This window comes from Lissotriton vulgaris, chromosome 3_1, assembly GCF_964263255.1.
Source record: "Lissotriton vulgaris chromosome 3_1, aLisVul1.2, whole genome shotgun sequence".
NCBI lineage: Eukaryota > Metazoa > Chordata > Amphibia > Caudata > Salamandridae > Lissotriton > Lissotriton vulgaris.
The window spans coordinates 21,213,320-21,235,063 of record NC_141689.1 but is presented as its reverse complement, the minus strand read 5'-3'; the positions used below and the strand labels follow the sequence as shown (position 1 = coordinate 21,235,063).

The following is a 21,744-nucleotide window of genomic DNA, read 5'->3' as shown; positions in this document are numbered from 1 at the left end:
AGACGACTAACGCCAAGAGGGCTAAGGTAAGCGCCTCAGTGGTAAGAAAGAGCGCAATTTTCCGAATTTTTAGCAGTTGGAAAAAACAAGAAGAAACAGTGGCATTTATCTGGGGCTTCATCGAAAGATCTTTAAGGATGATAACCCCCAGGCTTTTGGCTGGGTCAACTGGACGAGGGGGTAGGCCCAAGCTAGCAAGCCAGAAATTGGAGTTCCAAGGGTTGGAAGGCCCCCCGACAAGAAACAATTCAGTCTTGTCGGGGTTAAGCTTAAGGTGATTTGCCCCCATCCAGTTGGTAATGTGACAGAGGGTGGCTTGAAAATCTGAAACCGACTGGTCCGAGGGGTCGATGTTGAAGACCAACTGGATGTCATCCGCGTAGTTAAACACGGTGACATTCCTATCTCGGAGAGACCCGATCAGGGGAGTGAGATATGAATTAAAAAGGAGTGGGGATAAGGAGGAGCCCTGCGGCACGCCAGAGGTCAACCCCACCCTGTCAGCGGAGAACTGGGATAGCCGGACCGCTTGTTGGCGGCTGGTGAGAAACGAGCGAACCCAGTCCAGGGCAGTGCCCCTGATGCCAGCCTGCCTGACACGGTCAACCAGGATGACATGTTCGACCGTCTCAAAGGCGGCCGACAAATCCAGGAGCACTAGGGCCTGACTGATGTTAGAGTCGGCCCCCCTACGCAGTTCTTCCATGACAGAGAGTATGAATATCTCTGTAGAGAGGGCGGGTCTAAACCCGGCCTGTTGAGAATCAAGGAAATGAGATTGCTCAACAAACGAGCTCAAGGTGTTAGTGACGTGAGATTCGAGCACCTTGCTGAGGTAGGGAAGAAGGAAGATGGGACGGAAGTTGCTCATGATCGTGGGGTCGGCTGTGGGTTTCTTTAAAATAGGCACTACCTTGGCTGCCTTAAAGGAGCTAGGGACAAAGCCAAGAGTGAGGGAATGATTCAGGAGTGCCAAGGGGGGGGGCTGAGCAGGCGGAGAAGGCCTTACGTAGGATCTTGGGAGGGCAGCAATCAGTGGGAGACCCTGAGGTGACTTTGCTTAAAAGAGCGGGAACGTCCACCTCCAAGATAAGGGGGATCTGGGTGAGGGAGTGGGTGTTGAAGGGGTCAGCGAGGGACCCGTGCAAGTCAGATAAGGGCGATACTGAAATGCTGTTTTTGATTTTTTCAATCTTATCAACAAAGAAGTGATTGAGAGAGTCACAAAGCCCCTGTGAAGGGAGAGGTTTGATGGATACCCTGTCAGGGTGAGACAGTTCCTCCACAATCGATAAAATATCTTTAGCTTTGTTGGCTGACTCCACAATTTTGTTGGAAAAGTATAGGGATTTGGCTGACACAATGGAGGACTTGTACCCTTTGAGTAAAGTTGAGTACTCTAGCCTAGCTTCAGGGGCATAGTGTCAGCGCCAACGGCGCTCGGCTTGTCTAAGCCCGAGTTTCAAAACTTTAAGGTCCTCGGAAAACCATTTCTGAGCATCATGAGGGCGCCTAACTTTGACCCGTTTAAGGGGGGCAACCACATCGCTAGCCGATTCGAGCCAGCGGGTTAACTCAGAAGCTTGAGTGTCTATTGAGTCGGATTTGGGGGGAATGGAGGAGCTGAGTAAGTCAACGAATTGGCTAATATCAGCTATATTCCAATTCCGGGCCAAGAAGTTCACCTCCAGAGGCCTACTGGGACAGATAGGGGCTTTAAGGGAAAAAGAGATAAGGGAGTGGTCAGACCATGCACATGGCAGTATGAGGGGGGCCGAGATCTCTAAGTTAGAAGTCCAGACCTGGTCCAGTATGTGGCCTTTTGTGTGCGTGGCAGAGGTAATATGTTGACAACAGTTCAAGCCACATAAAAGATCAGAGAAGGCCGCAGAGCAGGCGCTCTCCTTCTCGTCCAGAGGCCAGTAGTTGAAGTCTCCAAGGACTAAAATTTTAGAGTTATTAATAACAACCTGAGACAATAAATCTCCGAACATGGTCGGAAAGTCAGGCATGGACTGGGGAGGGCGGTAAACTAAGACGCAAATAAGGGGTGACACGGCGGATTCCAACCTGAGTGCTAAACAGTCAACCTGAGGGAAACAGGGTACGGTAAGAACGGAGAATCTGGTTGGGAGCTTAACAATGGCTGCCACTCCCCCTCCGGATTTGCCAGAGGCCCTAATGGCTTGAATGATATAATAGCTAGGCGGAATGGCTGCCAAAATATCGGGAGAGGATCCGTCATGCAACCAGGTTTCCGTTATAAACAATATATAGGGACTATCGGTCTCTAGAAGATGATAAATTTCCGCCTGATGTTTTGCTAGTGAGTGAGTACTGAGGTAGCTCACTTTAAGCTCGAGGTTGGGGGGTGAAGTGGGTGGAGGGGGGTGAATAGTGGACCGATGAGGGAGAGAGGTCAAGCAAGCGTCAAGCTCGGGAAAGACTTTTCGGGCGTGTCCCAAACCTAGTTGATCAAGCTGCGACCGGGTGGTCAGAGCGAGATACCAGGGGGCATGCAGATTGAGCAGATCAGTAGAAGAGTATTGAGTACAATGGGCAGAGTGACATGCCCCTTGCCCCGTCCGGCCGCGAACGGGCGCAGATGAGCTTGCCTTAGGCAAGCCTTCGGTGCGCTGCTGGCGCGCCCGCTGCGCTCGTCCGCTGCGTGTCCGAGGAATGCGCATAGTTATAGGGATAAAGGGGTGTGGCCTCACGTCAGTGGGCATGGCCTGTCTAGGCTCGAGAGTGATGGCCCGCAGCAGCGCTAAAATCCGCTGCGCGGGAGTGTCCCACGTGACCCTGGGATCCCAAACAGTAAGCAGCCCAGTAACAAATGATTTTTAAAACACAAGTGCAAACTGCAATTTTTAAAATGGTAGCGTCTCTCCCTGCTGTGCCTCAGGAGTGTGTCTGTTCCTCTAGCGCGAGCTTGTCTTCAGCGCGGCTATTTGAGGAGTTAGAAAGGGGCGTGGCCTCACATCAGTGGGCGTGGCCTCTCTAGGCTCGAGAGTGATGGCGGCGATGCTTTACCCGGCCCGCAGCAGTGCTAAAATCTGCTGCGCGGGAGTGTCCCACATGACCCTGGGATCCCAAACAGTAAGCAGCCCGGTAACAAATGATATTTAAAACACAAGTGCAAAGTGCAATTTTTAAAATGGTAGCGTCTCTCCCGGCTGTGCCTCAGGAGTGTGTCTGTTCCTCTAGCACATGTACATGGCACAACGGACTCTGCCCCAATGCTGCTGAAACTGAGAAGACACCACCTCCACACTGCAATGACCGTTTGCACCGGGTGATAGACACCAGCTCCAGCTCTATGAAAATACCAACGGAGGGTTACCACTGCATCGCCACTTGTCTACACCAAAAGGTATGGCTGGAATGGCACACCGGTGGGTTCTGAACGGGAGAGCAACTCACAACCTCTCACTCAGACACCGCAGCAGCTGCCATCTTGCCTTCTCTCCCTGCAAGAGAATCTTGGTATCAAACCCTGCCTGTTGCTTCCAGGACTAGAAAACCATTATGTGCTGTCTCTTCCATCTGCTGTGAGACCTCTGAGCCCCCCAGCCCTTTTCCTACCTCAGAGAACTCCCTTGGGGTAGCCAAACTACCCCAATGCAGTCTGCAGACAACAAACCTACAGAATCCAGTTACCCGACATGCTGCTACCTGGCAACTCCAACAAAGCATGCAAGCAAAAAGAGGAATATCAGCTCCAGAGCTTCAGATCTGTCTCACCCCCAAGTGGGAAGACACCAGAACCTAACAGAGCCATTCCGTACCAATACCCGGGGTACCGGACCCCCTGCAACCTACACTAAGACAAAACGCCCAGTCCAGACTCCATCTGCCCAGAAAGTAAGCACCTGTTGAGGGATGTTGAGATCCCTGAGATCCACATTCTGAGGAGCCCAGCTGTCCTGCAACCACCCATGCAACATGACTCCTCCTGACTGTGAAGATGTCTCAAGAAACGCCCCTCGGCTGAGATATTTGCTCTGGAACAAGCCCACCAGACCTGGGTGCCAATCTACCAACCATTGTCCCATGGTCCTAAGGCCCTTGTGACCAGCTCCTTCAAGTGTGACCCCTTGACTTACCTTCAAGCCCCCTTGTGCAGTGTGTTTTCAGGTGGCCCACTTCTTCATAGAGCCCCACCTACTAATGACATCACTACCCTCTCCCGGCCACACCCGGGATGCTCCTTACCATTTGCTGGTGGAACATTGGGCCTGGCCTTCCACTAACCTAAATCCAGGTGGCGAACCTCAAGATCCAATGGTATGATTTCGTATGCATTTCTCGCATATACTTCTAATTGCTCACCAGTGTGTGTTATTTTGCAAACTTTGAAATTCATATCTTAAAAATTACTTTACTTAGAATTAAGTTCTTGGTCTGAAAAAATATATAAAATGATATATTATTTTTGCATATTGGTCTCACAGTTATTCTTGGGTGTCTGTATCATGTATTGCCTCTGTGTGTAAAACAAATGCTCAGCACTACCCTCTAATAAGCATCACTGCTCACCCACTCTACCACAAATAGAGTGTTAGTATTATCTACTTTTACCTCTGTATACCAATCTGGGTCCCACTGGACTCTTTACACAATGTTCTTCATTTTGGTGCACTATATAGAGAGCCAGCATACTACAGTCTGGTTAGCAGGCCTCATTGCCCTCTCAAAGTTGAAAAACCATTAGTTAGTACTCCAAATAGGGAGAAAAAGTGGGTGGAACCTTTCTTTATATGCCCTCCTCTCCAGCTAATAGATCTGGGAGACACCGACCCTGATGCTGGCGAGTCTCCCTGATCATTCAGTAAGGCAGGATGTAGGAAACTGGCTGTCCTGTTGTAGGGCGCAGTCTTCCTTTCATTCTTCTGTCAGGGTCATGCCCAATCAGGAACTGACCTACCTCAGCTTTGACAGGACCCATCCTAAAATGGATTTTAACTAACCCTCTGCATTTTCCATCTTGTTTTATACTTTGGTTACCTACCCCCTCTTCCTCAACCTTAACTAGAGCAGCACCGAGCTTACCCAAAGAGGTGATTCAACACTGGAATAACCTCACCGTGACCAACAGGGTCAGGGGGTCTACTTTGCTTCCTTTCATCCGGTCTGTCCACCAAGCTAGAAAGAGTGCTGCAATAAAGGCCAATACCCCGCAGAGACTACTGACAGCTGTCCATGCCCAGAACAATACCATTCGCTTTTCACTGACAGGTGCATGTGCTATCTCAGGGTATGCTTTGGGTTCAGGGAGCCCTTTGCTTTTTCAGTGTGAGGGGCTACTCTCATATTTGGCAGGCACCCCCTTTCACTCATTCTTCTGTAAGCTCTTGGGTGACACCCAGTTGATAAACAGCTGCCTGATTCTTCAGGACTTCTTGGGGAACAGGGAGGCCTTACCAGTGCCAACTGTGTGGCTCTTCCATACTTGGTAAGAGTTCCCTTGCCTAAGAGCTGGTTTCCTTTCCTCTTTTTAGATTTATTCTGGGGGCTAACTTCCAAGATCCTTTGGTGAAGCAGTGAAATTGGGTAGCTGCCCCTCTGGGCTTAGACCAACCTCTTAGAGGTCATTGCCAAGAAGGCAATCTAGGGAAACCTTAAGGCTGACAACCATATTAGGATAGCTAAGGGTAACCCCTTTCTCTAGTGTTACTATGGTTACATGTATGGTAGTGACATCCCATGGGTGAGCCCTTACTCTCCTTATACTGGTCTGGGGACTCCAACTGTCCCCCACTATGGTTTGACTGGAACATGTGTCTCTCAGGGTAGTGACCAGGGCCCCATTTACCTTGGAGTGGTGGAATTGTTCACCGTCCCTACAGGAATCACCCACTCACTTACTACACTCTTTTCCCAGTTAAAAGCTACTCTTCTCAACGGCAATGTTGGCTAGACTAGTGGTTACCTTTCTCTTTGACAGGCTTTGTCTCCTCTTTAATGCCGTTTGCTGACAGTCAACTCAAGGCTTACTGTCTAAGAGGTTTTTTATGCCTTCGGTCCCTACGATTCTGCTTGCTAGAGGTGGGAATGGGTTTTGCTCTCCTCTCTTTAATGGTTCTGAGGGAATATCTTTGGTGTGTTTACCACCTCCTTAATTTCGCCTATGGCGCCCCTCCCTCCTTAAGAACAGCCCTCTTGGTTTTCTTGGGCCCTCTGACTGAACTCCCTAGGGCTAGAAAGCTTTGCATCTACCAAATGTTGGAACAATTTGTAAGAATGTGCTCCTTGACCACTAAATTGTAGATCTCCTCAGCGGTATCAACCTTGTTACCCTTACCCCAGCCATCGAGTACTTTACAGCAGCATCAAGAGTGTCCACCCAAGCCTGTGTTGATCCCTTAAGTGTGTTCCTTATTGTAAGGCTGTATTCCTCTGGGTCGAGAGCAAATAGCTCAATGAGTGCCTTCCTTATGTGGGTGTAAGATGACGCCATCCACTCAGTGTCAGCAATCTTTCTCTCACTACTGCTGGTAAGAGCCCCCCAACATTGAGTATCCACCCTTATCATCCTTACAGCTCTCTCACAGAATATCAGCCACTTGTCTGTGTCGGCCCCTTCAGTGTACTTTGGGACAACACGCTTTGATAATCTGGGATCATAGGCACCACCTGAGAATACCTCTTCTTCTCTATTGCTGCCACCATATTTTGGGGTTTTATCCCCAGCTTGAACCTTCTCTCCTCTAGACCCAACTTCTTTACTTTCAGTGCCATCTTCTTCTCCTGGATCTCTAGGAGGTTAAGTTGTGCTGTTAAATTCTGTGGTTTCCTCACTAAGGAAGAGCTCCTTTTATTCCCAGACTGGGAGTTGACTCGCATTCATGAGTTAGCCAGAGTTGAAAGTCAGCCCTCCCAAACACAATGAAGGCAATCTTGAAGGAAATCTTTGTGAAAAGTAACAACTCTGGGCCAACGACCTTCTAACTGCTTGCACTGAATTGCACCTTGACTTGTCCAACTGGCAGGATTTTATTTATCAACCTGGAATCTTAAAAAAACATTTTAAAGAGACAAGTTGGATTGCTATTCAATGAAGAGGACTTGAAGGAACTAGGGTCCTTCAGCAGCAACATCAAGCTCTTAGCCAGTTCCTTCCACGATAAACTGAGCCAGCCATACCACGACTCTGCCTTGAATAAGTCAATTTTAAAGCAAATTCTGTCAGTGAGATTGATGGTACTACTGATAAGAGACATTAACAGCCGTTGGAAAACATTAGAGGTTGTCACTACTTGCAGATTGTGACACCAGTATGAGGAATCCATGGCCCACATGGTCTGTATATGTCACGTTTGAATTATGCACTTCACACTTTACTGAAACCCCTGTTTTTAAGATATGGGATACGCACCTGTTTAGATGCCATGAAACTTCTCTTTAGGCTGGAGATCCCAATGGAACAGCAAGATCAGCGAGATTTGCCCACGAGGTGAAATAACTATTACATAATGACTCAGTCAAAGATTAGAGACAAACTGTAGTTTTATACTTGCGGTACCCCTTTTTCTTAAATTAGCAATCACCAGAATGTTGTTACGGTTTTGTTAAATGAAATGATCATGTTTTATTTATGCTCAAAAGTGTCTGGATGGAGTGTTCTCCCACCAGCCTTTTTCCTTTTGTTAACAATTTTAATTAATTGAAACAATAAACAAATTCAAATGCAAAAAGTCAGCCAGTAACCCTGGTTTGCTAATGGGGCTACTACCGTTCCTCAGCAAAACAACAACTTTAAGGGCTGTGCTGCTAATACCTATATAAACCTATATATCCTGCTTAGCAATATCCATCTTCCTGCCATCAGGCTCATTAAGCCGTCTTTGGGGGAGACCTACATAAAATATTAGGGGAAGGGGTGGCTTTCCCATTAATGGTGATGGCAAAGTCGAAGTATCTATGTATACACTGCTCTACCCATGTGCAGTGGCAGTCTGGTGGCCATTTTGTCTTTTGTCACATTGAGGGTGACACAAGTAATGCTGTAGCCCTGGTGGACACTCTGTCTTACATGCCCTGGGTACCATCACTACCATATGTTGGAGACTTACTTCACATGGGTGATGGGTGTCAGCAAAACTGTGGTGTTCTGGTATACACCTTCTTCCCCATCACCATCAATTTGGGCCAGGACCTCATCCTCTTCAGAGTCTTCTTCTGGGAAAAAGCCCTCCCTCTCTAACTTTACCTCCTGATAGGAGTGGAGCATTTCAAGTTCCTCCTTTTAGCTGTTGGTCTATGGGCATTTCCTTAGCTTTGCACATCATCCTGAGATCACTGATTCTATGGGCCGGGAAGACTATCAGGTTAAGAACTGTGCCAGCCTCCATTGGGCCTAACTTAGAAGTTGGGAAAATCCTTTCCTAACCTACCTAAGCCTTTTTAATGTACTGTTGGAATGGGGGTCTACACAGGGCTCTACAAATTACATTTTCAAAAATCACAAACATTTTGAAAAAAATGATTTTGAATCTAAAGTCAATCTAGAGAATTTCCTGTACAAAGACACTTAGACCAAGTGATTCTGCGAAACACAGGCTCAGGATACCCATTGCTATAACACCAATGTAGGAAGGTGGAGTATTATGTGGTGATAATGGTTCGGCTTCACCATGTAATACTATTGCATAGCCCAAAGATGCTCCTTAGATTCACATTAATACATTTTTAGCTCAGTCATGGTAGTGTATCAAAGAGCAATTAGGCTTTACTAAAGAAACATATGAAGAATTTCAGACTACCATCATGGACATGAAGTATTTGACACAAGTCAAAAGAAATCTGACACTAATTTATAAAAATGAAGCAGAATTGTATTTTAATTTAGAGAAAAAAAACAATATAACATTAGGTACAAAGTGCAAACCACGCTAAAAAATATCTGACCCAAATTTAACCTCAAAGACCCCTGGCTTCTCCAGCACCCAGACACGAAGGACTACACCTACTACTACACTTCACACAACTCATACAGCAGGATAGATTACATCCTTATCACAGGCCCACACACACACCTGGTAGAACACACAGATATAGCTCCGAGACTGGTTTCAGACCACTCGTGCATTACCCTTTGGCTGAGCGGGTTCCCCAACGAGCGATTTAATAGCGACCTCCTGTCAGACTCATAAAACAAAAAAAGCTAGAAAAAGCCATAAAGGAATACCTCAGACACAACAACACAATGGACATCAAACTGAACACACTGTGGGATGCACTCAAGCGACAGTCAGAGGCACAATAATCGAGATTAAGACCAAAATCAACAAAATTGTGAACCTACACCTCTCCCAGCTGGAGTAAAGCATTAAGAAACTAGAAGCAGACCATATCTCTACCACGCACGACACCACTATCCTATGTGAAGTAACTAAAAAGAAATACGAGTTTAACAACATTCAGAGTGAAAGGGCAGGGATGTAGATCAACAAATACAAGGCCATGGGGGCGCTAGAGGGCGCACATGCGGAATGGCTGCCTAATTGAGTAGCTCCCGCTCCTTGGCAATTTATCCAAAAATTATCCTGTGCCACAGGGTGAGAAAACAGCAAATTCACCCCCCCCCCCCCATCTGCTGTAGGGGGTTGCCCTCTGCACTCGACCTGAATTTGAGGCCGTTGTGTGGTCCAGAACCGGCGGCAGCGCCGTTTGCAGTTCAACCGCTACCACACGTGGAGACCGCGAGCGGAGGAGACCGGCTGTGGCAGACTGCGCGACCCCGAGGCTGGCCACGAGGAGATAGGCCCGGGTCGCGAATGAGCACTTGGACCCTGAGCGACACCTGCTGGGATCTTGGGGCCGGAGTGCGGCGGTATCGTTCTCCCATGCGTCTTGCCCCCGGCTGGGGGACTGACTCGGGACTGCCTGGCTGGCAGCAGATCACTGAACAGTGCGGGAGAGCTCAGGGTAACGTGGCGACTCCTGGAGCGGCGGAGAGGAGCCAGACTTAAGCAGCACCCTCTACGGAGCAGCGCAAGGTGAGAGATGCCCGAACCAGGCTGAGGCGGCCGCCTCTGCGATCCCCGCAGGCGGTGGGGGGCCGAGCGATGTCAAGTTTACCAGCCTGCCGGACAGCGGGAGGACCCCCCGATGATCCTGTGCTTGCATGCTCCCTGCCTGCCCGTGTCGGTAGTGACGCTGACCCCCTGAGCCCTCACTGTCTGCATCACCCCCCGCCGGAGGGTTGCAGGACCTGGACGTAGCCCACGCTTAGGCTGCAGGGGGGGTCTGCCACTGTCATAACCGCATTGGACGCTGCCTTTAATAATTACCCCGGACTGGTGGCCTGTGTACCTACCTTCACGAAGCGGGGCTGATATTGGGCCTACTTTCTCACAAGGCGACTATAGCTGTAACATTGCTGCCGCCAGGCCCTGTAGGCCGTCTCCTCTGGAGGGACTGAGGGCGCGGGGAGTGACGGACGGCCTATACCCCCCCCAAGAAGCGACCATCGTGCACTAGAGGTGCCTTAACCGGCTCAGACCGGCACTGGGGGGTGCGCACGGAGTTGTACCTGCACACAGACGCGCCCCTTGTTGGTATTGCTTCACCACCCCCTCAGCGGGCACATGGGCACACGGCAGCGGTCGGACACAAGGTGGCGGAGAGGCCGCGTCCAGCCACCAACATGGTGCGACCCGAAAATCGCCAAACGAAACTGAGTTTTGAATGCGCCAAAAAAGGCACAAAATCGGTGCCTGCTGACCCCGGGCCAAGTGATGCAACCTCGAGGGCCGTTGCTACTCCCACTAAAGACCTTGACTTGCATAGCCTGTTCCAGGAGATGAGGCAGGGGTTTTCCACTGTGGTGGAAAAGGTTGACGGCATCACCGCCAGGCTGGATGCCCTGGTTCATAAAGTGGATCGCCACGAGGAGCAACTAACGGCTACGGAACAGCGCATATCTGATAATGATGATATCACCTCGACCCACACCACGCAATTGACCAGGATGAAAAACCTGCTCAAAGTCATAGCGCCAAGAACGAGGATTTGGAAGCCCGTAGCCGACGCAACAACATACGTGTCACGGGCATTCCGGAATCCACGGACACGGGCAGGATGGAGCTCTATGTTGAAAAACTACTCAAAGGCTCAATCGGAGAGGACGCTTTTTCGCCTCAATTTATCATCGAGAGAGCACACCGATCATTGGCACCTGTTCCTAAGCCCGGACTGCCGCCTAGGCCAATCATTGCTAAACTGTTAAACTATCGAGATCGTGATGCCGCGCTGAGGGTGGCCCGATCTCAGCAAACCCTACAATACAATGGCGTTAGCTTCTCCATATATCCGGACTTCACCCCTCTGGTGCAGGAAGAGAGACGCAAGTTCATCCCTGTGAAAAAGAAGCTGCGAGAGGCTCAATTGGACTATGCTCTACTCTACCAGGCGAAGCTGCGGATCACACACCAGGGGAAAGAGCGTTTCTTTACGAACCCTCAAAAAGTAGAAGATTTCCTAAAGACGATCCATAAGGCCCGTAGGGGGGAGCGCAATGCTGCAGCGGATCTAGAGGACGAAGACCCATCCTCGGCAGCGGATGAACACTGATCGCTTGCATCTACTGAACTTCTTCTTAATCTGCACTGTCATTCACTGACTCTTACTTCGAGAGTATGAAGAGAGGCGACCACGCACGACGGAACCACGCTGGCTCATCACTCCTGTGGTAACGTAATCCAAGGACCACCCTCCTGACCCTGGCCTCCACCAAGGGCGGTACAGATTCGGAGGCCATGGGCGGGAGACGTGGCTGTGCGAACTTTATGTTGTATCCCTACAGGGTGTTCCCCATGTGAAATTGTATGTTGTTGAAGTTGAGGGGAAGGGGGGGTAGGGGGGGAGATGAGGGGGGGTACGGATGGCTGCTTGCATGATTGGGATGCAGTAGTGGGTGGGGGGGCGGAATGTTTTGGGGAACTGAGAGACACACGTAGACTGTTTGATCGTGACATGAAATGCTATGCTACATTGACTCGTCTCAACGTATTGGTCGCTGCGGATCCCCGACCTCCAGGGCGGAACATATCGATAATACATTGGCTATGGCAAACTTAGGAACTGATGCTCACTTTCACTGCATGTCATGGAATGTTAGAGGGCTTAACAATGCCAAAAAATGTCGCAATGTGATAGCATATATTAACAGACATAATGTTCAAATTGCCATGCTGCAGGAAACTCACTTGTCATCGCAGACGAGAGCCACCTTTGCCAGCAAATGGGCAGGAATTCGTACATTCTCCTCTTACTCCACCTACGCGAGAGGGGTTGCCATTCTTCTAAGACGCAATTTACAATTTCAGAAATGCGGAGACCTGACCGATGGCGAAGGCCGTTACGCCTTATTATGGCGGCGGCTAGGCCGCGACACAGTCACGTTTGTTAATTTTTATGCGCCTAACACAGAGGTACCTTCATTCTTTACCACACTTTGAGGCAGGATAGTGAATGTGGGGTCCCGGCACATTATTTGGGGAGGGGACTTCAATTTGGCGCCAGTGCCTCACCTAGATAGGGCGGACAGGGCAATTCATTACAAACCCAGAGCGCGGGAGGCGTTGGGAGGCATCATTGCTGAGGGCGCACTGGTAGACACATGGCGACACCTACACCCGACTAAGAGAGAGGGTACGCATTTCACACCACAGAAGGGCGCATGGGCACGGTTGGACTATTTCCTTACCAACTAAGAAATCACTCCAGAGGTGTAGGGGTTAGACACTTACCGAGAACATACTCGGATCACAGCCCTGTCTTAATGCACACGCGGATTCCGGGGTAGGATAATCCTAGACCACAATGGAGGCTCCAACCGGTGTCACTATTGGACAGTTTATTTCGTACTGAACTGGGTGAAGAGATAGCTGATTTATTTCCTAGGAACAAGGGGTCAGTAGAATCGGTGGAACACATCTGGGAAGCCTTCAAGGTCACCATTAGAGGCTATTGCATATCTAAGAGCTTTGGGGTCCTGCGGGGCATACAGATCACTATTCACACATTGCACGGGGATCTGAGGGCACTGGAGCTTAGGATAGTAGAGACTGACAGCCCAGAGATACATGCAGACTTCCGGGACAAGTTATCGAAATACGAGGAGGAGGCTAACAGGGAGGCAAAGTTCAGGGGAAAACACTGGCAATCCAGAAAATATTGTGAGGGGGATAGGCCCGGGAGGGCTCTTGCGGTGTTAACGCGCCCCCCACGAGATCATCACACCATACTTGAACTCACTGATGAACAAGGGCACACGATCAGAGACACAGATGCACTGCTAGAAGCCTTCACATCTCATTATCACTCTCTGTACACCACTTCTGCAGCAGCGGATACGTCCTACACGGCATTTCTGGGAGAGGTCGCACTTTGTTGGCTCATCGACGGAGACAGGGCCTTCCTAGCAGCCCCCTTAGAGTTAGATGAAATCCGAGAGGCCATCATGTCACTTGGGAATGGAAAGGCGCCAGGGCTGGATGGCATACCCGCCGAATTTTACAAAGCCTACATCGACATTATGGTCTCGGTTCTCCGAGAGGTGTATGAAGAATCACTCGCTGACGGCGTCCTCCCTAGATCCATGCGGGAGGTGGTCATACACTCACTTCTGAAACTGGGCAAGACGCCTAGCTCAAGTGGTTCCTATGGCCCACTTTCCCTCCTTAACTGCGACGTTAAAATGCTGGCGAAGGTCCTGGCCACCATACTTTCTCTACTCATGACTAGAATTGTATTACCTGATCAATCCGGATTTGTCGCCGGCCGGTCTACCTCACACAACTTGCGTACACTGTTCTCTCTGCTTCGTACCGTTCATCCTGAACTTCCTGTAGCAGCTGTCTTCCTCGATGCCACCAAGGCATTTGACTCAGTAGAGGGGCCCTACCTATTTTCAGTCCTGTCCGCCATGGGTTTTCCCAGACTTTTCATCTCCTGGATATAGCTCCTCTACACTCAACCTATGGCGAGGGTCCTCATCAACGGACGGCTATCACATTCATTGCCATTACCAGGGGGACGCATCAGGGATGTCCCCTATCCCCTCTACTTTTTGCGATAGCGGTTGAACCGCTAGCTTGTAGGCTTCGCCAGCTTCATAGAGAGGGCGCGGTACAATGCCTCCAGAGATAGATAGATGTGTCATTATATGCTGATGACAGTACACTCTACGTCAAATACCCTGACGTACACCTCAATCCGCTATTGAGAGAATTCGTAAGCTTTGGAGGTATGTCGGAGATACACATAAATTGGTCTAAGTCGCAGTTTTTCCCTCTTACGGATGCGGTCACTGCCTTCCCCCTTGACTACCCACTTGAGTGGTGTCGGACGGAGCTCCGATACCTTGGCATACAGATATCGCGTGATAAAGATGAGACGATCCGCTCCAACTACGGAGTGGCAATTACAAAACTCACTGCTGCAGTGGATCGCTGGATCACCCTTCTGCTCTCCATGGCTGGCAGAGCATCACTCATTAAAATGATGGTGCTGCCCCGATTTCTCTACCTCTTCCTCAATGTCCCATACTATCCGGGTGCTTTTTTCTTTAAAACCTTGAAATCGGAACTCTGTCGGCTCGTCTGGGGAGGCAAGAGTCCACAGTTGAAATGGACCACGTTGACCCAGCCATATGATTCAGGCGGCTTTGATGTGCCTGACCTTGAGGCATATTATCTGTGCACACAAGCGCATTTTGCTTACCATTGGATGGCCCCCACGCCCTTCATGCCACAATTAGCGGTGGAGGATTGGATTGTGCATTCCGTGCCGCTCAATGGCCTGATCTACTGCCCGGAGGCGCTGATCCAAACGTCCAATACCTCTGTCTCCCGTACTCTGGACGCGTGGCGCCGCATAGCTAAGAGGCTATCCTGCGGTTTTCTATATTCTCCTAAACTACCACTGACATTCCATCCTGCCCTAGCACTATTGCAGGAACGAGGCTTTGAGCTGCTTTGCAGCCGACTGCGGATTACCTCCTGGGGCGATCTCTTCGCCAACGGGAAATTTAAGGCTGCAGATGAGTTCTTTGCTACCCAGGGCCGCACGCCGCTCAACGTATTTTACTACCTGCGTCTGCGACAAGGGATGAAGGATATCCTACCTGAATTCCCAGATGAACCCGAAATCCTTCTTACACTTCAGTTCCTGCTGTGCTCACAGGAAGGGACGCATTTAGTCTCCGGCTTGTATCGTCAACTCAGATTGGCTGGCGTGCCGCCTGCGGCGAGGGCGCGGGAGCATTGGAGCGCTGATCTGGCCACTGCGCTCACTGATGACCAATGGCACTACTGTTGCACCCTTACTGCTCAGATATCAGCCAGCAGTAGATTTAAAATGATACACTATAAATTCTTGCACAGGTTATATTACACACCGGTTAAAAAGCACAGATTCCACCTGACAGACACTGACAGATGCGAACGCTGTAACGCCGAACACGCAGATTTTTTGCACTTGGCCTGGGAATGCCCACCTGTCCGCATTTTTTGGCAACATGTAACTGACGCTCTCACGGCGATGACTAAGGAACCCATTGCGAAGGACCCACTTCTCATACTACTTGGGCACACGCCGCACATCTCGAAAACCTGTAGGAAGTTTATTGACAACGCGCTGCTCTTGGCAAAGCGCCAGGTGGCATGTCGCTGGGGCCGAGGCAGAGCACCTAAATTTAAGGAGTGGCTGGTGGATATGACCCACTGTCAGGAGCAACACATTACATTTTCTGAATTATTGCCGATCCTTAGTCACCCGAAGGATATCTGGAGCCCGCTGACTGACTATTTGCTGGCCCAGGCGGACGACGATACTACTCTAGATTGAGATAACTTAAGGGTTTCAGCTTACCTGATGACACTTGAGGCAAGGAGCTCTACACGCTGATGCACATGGGATGCACTTCTCCCACCTTGCCGAAATACTCTACACTTTCCTCTACAGCTCTCCACCTTACATAACACTGTGCCGCCTACTACCATCATGACACTGTACATGCTGACAGAACCACAGAGCCCCTGCCCCCCCTAGATAGTGCTCGCTGCCCTGCTCACTCCATGCTCCCTTATCATCACACTGGGTGCCCCCCTTAGAACGGTACGCGGGACCTTTACCCTACAGACGCACACTTAATATCGGTATTACAGACAGCTTCCAGTGTAGCACGGAACGATCAATGAACTGTTATAACATGCATTGACTCAGGATCCTTTATTTGAAAAGGCCTACGATGCCCCTCTGGTTTTGTTTAATGTTGGGAATTGGGAAGGGGGAAAACTACATTAAAAAAAATCTGTTCTATTGCATCACATGCTTATGTATTGTCTTTCACACTGCACTGGGTATCGGATGACCACAATATAGGGCGATACTACGCTACCGGGCCCCCGGGATGCCGGTTACTTTGCTGTGTTTACATAAGTGAGACGTGCTCTATGAGTTTGCATTTAACGCTGCCTCCGGTTTGTAGGCGACTGAAGCAGTGTACTATATTTAATGCAAAAAAAACAGTTTGAACACCAAAAAAATAATAATAATAAATAAATACAATGCCATAAACCTCTGCAAGTAAACAAAATAGGTTGTCTGGGAGCTACCCTTTCTATCAGGAAAAGGATTGGGTCAACAATAGCAAAAATTCAGAGTTCCTTCTCCTGGATTCACTATTTATCAAATCTTTAATTAGTCAAGGGGTCTTCCCTAGAGGAGCAAGGGGGTTTGTAGTGTTACAGTAGTTACCAAATTTACACTTCAATGAAAATGGTGCCCACAAGTATCAGCAAAAACATGAAACAATAGTGTTGTTGTATAAAAATATTGATCAATTATTTATTTAAAAAACATAATGCAAACAATTTATAATAAGTCACAACATTTACAAAATTACAAATTTATTCTAGGTTTTTACAAACGCAAAAAACATTCATAATTTTAAAACAATTATTATTAAAACATCATACTGTCAATTATACAATGGTTTTTGTTAAAAATTACTGGGACATAGGAACGAAAAAGTGTTGACGCGGCGTTTCGGTGCCTCTTTATTTTGCACCTTCTTCAAGGACTCGTTCACGATTCAGTTATTCTACTCTGAAAACATACAGTGATACATAATGTTAGGCCCATATTTTCGTACATTTGCACATAGATATTTAATAACATTTCTAGACTTAGCTAATATTTGGTAACTATGAACATCAATACAAGCGCCCTGCGGTTTCTTAGCATTCATTTTGTTAACAGAACGCCAAGGATGGAATACATCCCTTGTGTTATGGGGGTCTAATTGTTATTATTTAGACACCTAGTGTTCTACTCCTTACAGGTTCTCACTTTCAGGGTAGATATATCGCCTTGGTGGGTTCTTTGATTTTTTAAAATTTCAAACTGAACCCTTTAACTTACCCAGGTGCGAACATCCTGCACCTGGGTAAGTTAAAGGGTTCAGTTTGAAATTTAAAAAAATCAAAGAACCCACCATCCTTGGCGTTCTGTTAACAAAATGAATGCTAAGAAACCGCAGGGCGCTTGTATTGATGTTCATAGTTACCAAATATTAGCTAAGTCTAGAAATGTTATTAAATATCTATGTGCAAATGTACGAAAATATGGGCCTAACATTATGTATCACTGTATGTTTTCAGAGTAGAATAACTGAATCGTGAACGAGTCCTTGAAGAAGGTGCAAAATAAAGAGGCACCGAAACGCCGCGTCGACACTTTTTCGTTCCTATGTCCCAGTAATTTTTAACAAAAACCATTGTATAATTGACAGTATGATGTTTTAATAATAATTGTTTTAAAATGATGAATGTTTTTTGCGTTTGTAAAAACCTAGAATAAATTTGTAATTTTGTAAATGTTGTGACTTATTATAAATTGTTTGCATTATGTTTTTTAAATAAATAATTGATCAATATTTTTATACAACAACACTATTGTTTCATGTTTTTGCTGATACTTGTGGGCACCATTTTCATTGAAGTGTAAATTTGGTAACTACTGTAACACTACAAACCCCCTTGCTCCTCTAGGGAAGACCCCTTGACTAATTAAAGATTTGATAAATAGTGAATCCAGGAGAAGGAACTCTGAATTTTTGCTATAAACCTCTGCAAGGCCAATAGGTTGGGGAAACAACTAGCATTTTACCTAAAATACAAGCGTAATCAATTTACAATATCATCCATCACAGACTCACAGAACAAAACTCACACAAAACACAGGGACATCCTAAAGTCATTCCAGGAGTTCTACCAATAACTCTACAAAAACAATCAAACCTTCGATCCAGAGGCGTGCCCAAAATATCTTGCCAGAAAAAACCTCCCCAAACTAATAAGAGTAGAAACACAGAAGCTAGGGCAAGAAAATAGTGCAACAGAAATTGAGAGGGCAATCAAATCACTGAAAGACAACAAAGCACCTGGGCCTGACAAATTCACAATGGCTTTCTACAAAGCCTTCCTTGAACAACTGAGTACCACCTTGAAAAGACTTTTCAACTACTGTGCTGAGAATGGGTTGGTATCACAATCCATGGTAGATGCCAACATAGTGGTGATCCCAAAAGAAGGCAAGGATGCTCTGCTACCCAAGAACTACAGGCCCATCTCCATGATCAATGTAGACCGTATAATCTACATGAAAATACTGGCAACAAGACTAAGCCTGGTCCTACGTAGCTTAATAAGTAGCTCACAAGTAGGCTTCCTAAAGACCCGCTTGTCCAGCGACAACACCAGACTCCTCTGCCACATTTTAGAGCACACCTCCAAAAGGACAGAACCAGTGGTGGCCATCGCCCTCCAAACCAAGAAAGCCTTTGATAGAGTCTCGTGGGCCTTCCTCTAGCAATGCATGCATATCTACAACCTGGGGGAGTGGTACATCAGGATGGTGGTGGCATTGTATGGGGACCCAAGGGTACATATAGAAATAAATGGATCACACTCAGAACCCCTCACCCTACAGCGCGGCACCAGACAGTGATGCAGACTATCCTGTTCCTAGAACCCCTGATCAGAGACATTAAGGCTAATACCGAAATAAAGGGGATCAGCATAAGGGATGTGGAAATTAAGTTAGCCGCCTATGTGGATGACGTCCTCATTGTAACAGAGCAGCCTGAGTCCTCTTGTAGTGTAGTTCCTATATTCCCAATAGGCTCTGCACATTGGAATAGCATATCCTATACATATCACGTAGAATTGAGGTCGACTAGGTCTCTATAGAATATAATAAACTTAATATTGAGTGCTAGATAGCTTAGAGGTCACTAGAAACTTTCTCAAATTCACAAGAAGGGATTCGTTTCTGACAACTGCAAAAACATGACAACTTTGTTTCCCAAGAATAAATCTTATCTCTATAGTTGCTGAAACAATAGATAAGTATTTCACTCAGTCAATCATGCATGCTTTGTTTCACCAGAGGTGTAGAAAAAATAGAAAAGATGGGCGTTTTTCAATAAAAGGTTTATTGAACAGTCTTCTTTCTCATACAAGAGAAGTGAACTGCTACAATCGTTATGCAGGCTGCAAAGTATAATGCGTATATCGTAAACAGTAATATGAAGAGCACTATATGGTTTCCAAGCCATATAAAATAACATACATAAATAACGAAGGCTAAAAGTCCTCAACTGGTGCTTCTAAATTACGTCTACCTCAATGTACCTAACCTAAGTCTAGTACCAGGGAAGAAGTAAGTAATGTGTAGCATAGGTTTAGTTTTTCTTTGCCAAGAATCTATCCAAGATTTCTCTTAGGGTCTAATCAGCTTCGTACCTTGGTTTTAGAATGAAGGAGGTCTGGTATCTCTGTCTCGGGACTCGATTTCCCAACACCCCGCAAGGGGAGCTCGGAAACACTAAAGCTGGATTCTCGCTGAGAGAAAGGCAGCCTCTCTTTCAGTGCGTTACCTGGAGGGTCGAAGTATTTCGGCACTTGCTGTAGCAAGCTGTTTCATGCAAGTAGATGGTTGAACTGCTCCAAAACGCTGTGTGTTTGCTAGAGCAAGTGAAGGCATATTTACACTTTGAAGGTGCCTAGTTTGACCTAAAGTAGGACATAATAACATCATCAAAGAAGCCCAAGGGAATGGTATTTCTTTGAAAACTCCATGAGTTCTTGGACAAATCAATATTCAAGCAAGGGGAGGTTCCCTAGCAACTTAAGCCGATTTTCTAAGAAATGGTTGTGGCTTTTTCAGAACTGGTGGAAGTAGCCATGTCTGTATTTGGACTGCATGGGATATGTCTAAATATGGGTATGACTTCTATGCCTATATTAGGGCAATGTGAATTGTACCTATATAAGGGCATGAATCGGGAAAATTACACCCGGGTCCTAAAACGCTACACTTTATTATGTTCAATATTACTAAATTCTAAGTAAAAAACATATCTAAAGCATGATGTGTAAACACCGCACCCAAACTACATGCAAAGCATTCGAAATGGTTGTACAAATTTTTAAAGCAATGAGTCATTCAAAGCATATAGTATGACATTGTAAATGCTATCTGAATGAATAATGAAATTCAATTCATGAAATGGCTCCTAAATACAGAACATATAAGTGGGGAACATATGTATGCTCCGCTCCCAGTCGCACTGCTTCGAGGATGATTGATCCACTTCTGAAATCCATACATGATTTACTCCAGTTTACTCCATTTTTAATCTAAGTTTATCCGTTATATTTTGCCAGTTTCCTTTACGTATTCCACATGCATAGTTTATCTCTCGCCTTTTGACTGCTTCCCATATTCCAAATGTGCCCATCCGGACCTCGTTTAAGAATACGATCCCAACACAAGATTCTTCCAAAACAGCATAACTTTATTGGCACCCAATGCATTTCGGGCTTAAATTAGCCCTTCGTCAGGGGTGACTGCAATTTAAACATCGAAGACAACATTACTACATCATACTACGTCAAACTTTATCCAAAATATAACGGATAAACTTGGATTAAAAATGGAGTAAACTGGAGTCAATCATATATGGATTTCAGAAGTGGATTAATCATCCTCGAAGCAGTGCGACTGGGAGCGGAGCATACATATTTTCCCCACTTATGTGTTCAAACTTTATGTCAACAGGGCAAAGCATATGCCCAGTTCACGCACACAATTTATTGTGGAATCAGAAAAGCAGGATTAAAAGTGATAAACAAATGGTGTGCACACCACCCCCTTTTTTTATTTAAAAAAACGAAGCCCCGGGGGGTGGCGGTCCCCGGGCTGCGGTACGGCCGTGTGCCCCCCTGCATACTTCATAATGAAGCCCCAGGGGGTGGTGGTCCCCCGGCTCAGGGGGCTTTAGAGGCCCCCATCATACATTTACAAGCCCAAGGGGTGGCGGTTCCCGGGGCTGTGGGGGGGCCATGTGCCCCCCGCTATTATAATTACGTTGCCCCGGGGGTGGTGGTCCCCAGGGCAGTGTGGGGGGGATTGTGGACAGCCCCCACACTTTTTTTTTACTATGACCCCAGGATTTGGTCCCCCAGGGGGCTAATTTGAAAAAAAAGCAGACTGCTTTTTTTTTTTAAAGAGGTACGCGATTTAAAAAAATAAATACAAATGTTTTGGCCTTGGGGGTCCTTGTGGGACCCCCTCAGCAGGCCTAGGGGTCAGCGTGTTTCTACCCTGCCCCCTTTGCGTGTTTTGCACATTTGTTTTACTGTTTTCTTGTGCCTCAGTTCTATTGAG

General features: G+C 47.2%; 1 protein-coding gene across 1 annotated transcript in view; it reads right to left on the bottom strand.

Annotated features, from left to right (window-relative positions):
• Positions 1 to 21,744, bottom strand: part of LOC147725837 (extracellular calcium-sensing receptor-like) — a 651,892-nt gene that overhangs the window by 136,418 nt on the left and 493,730 nt on the right. The window lies entirely within an intron of this gene.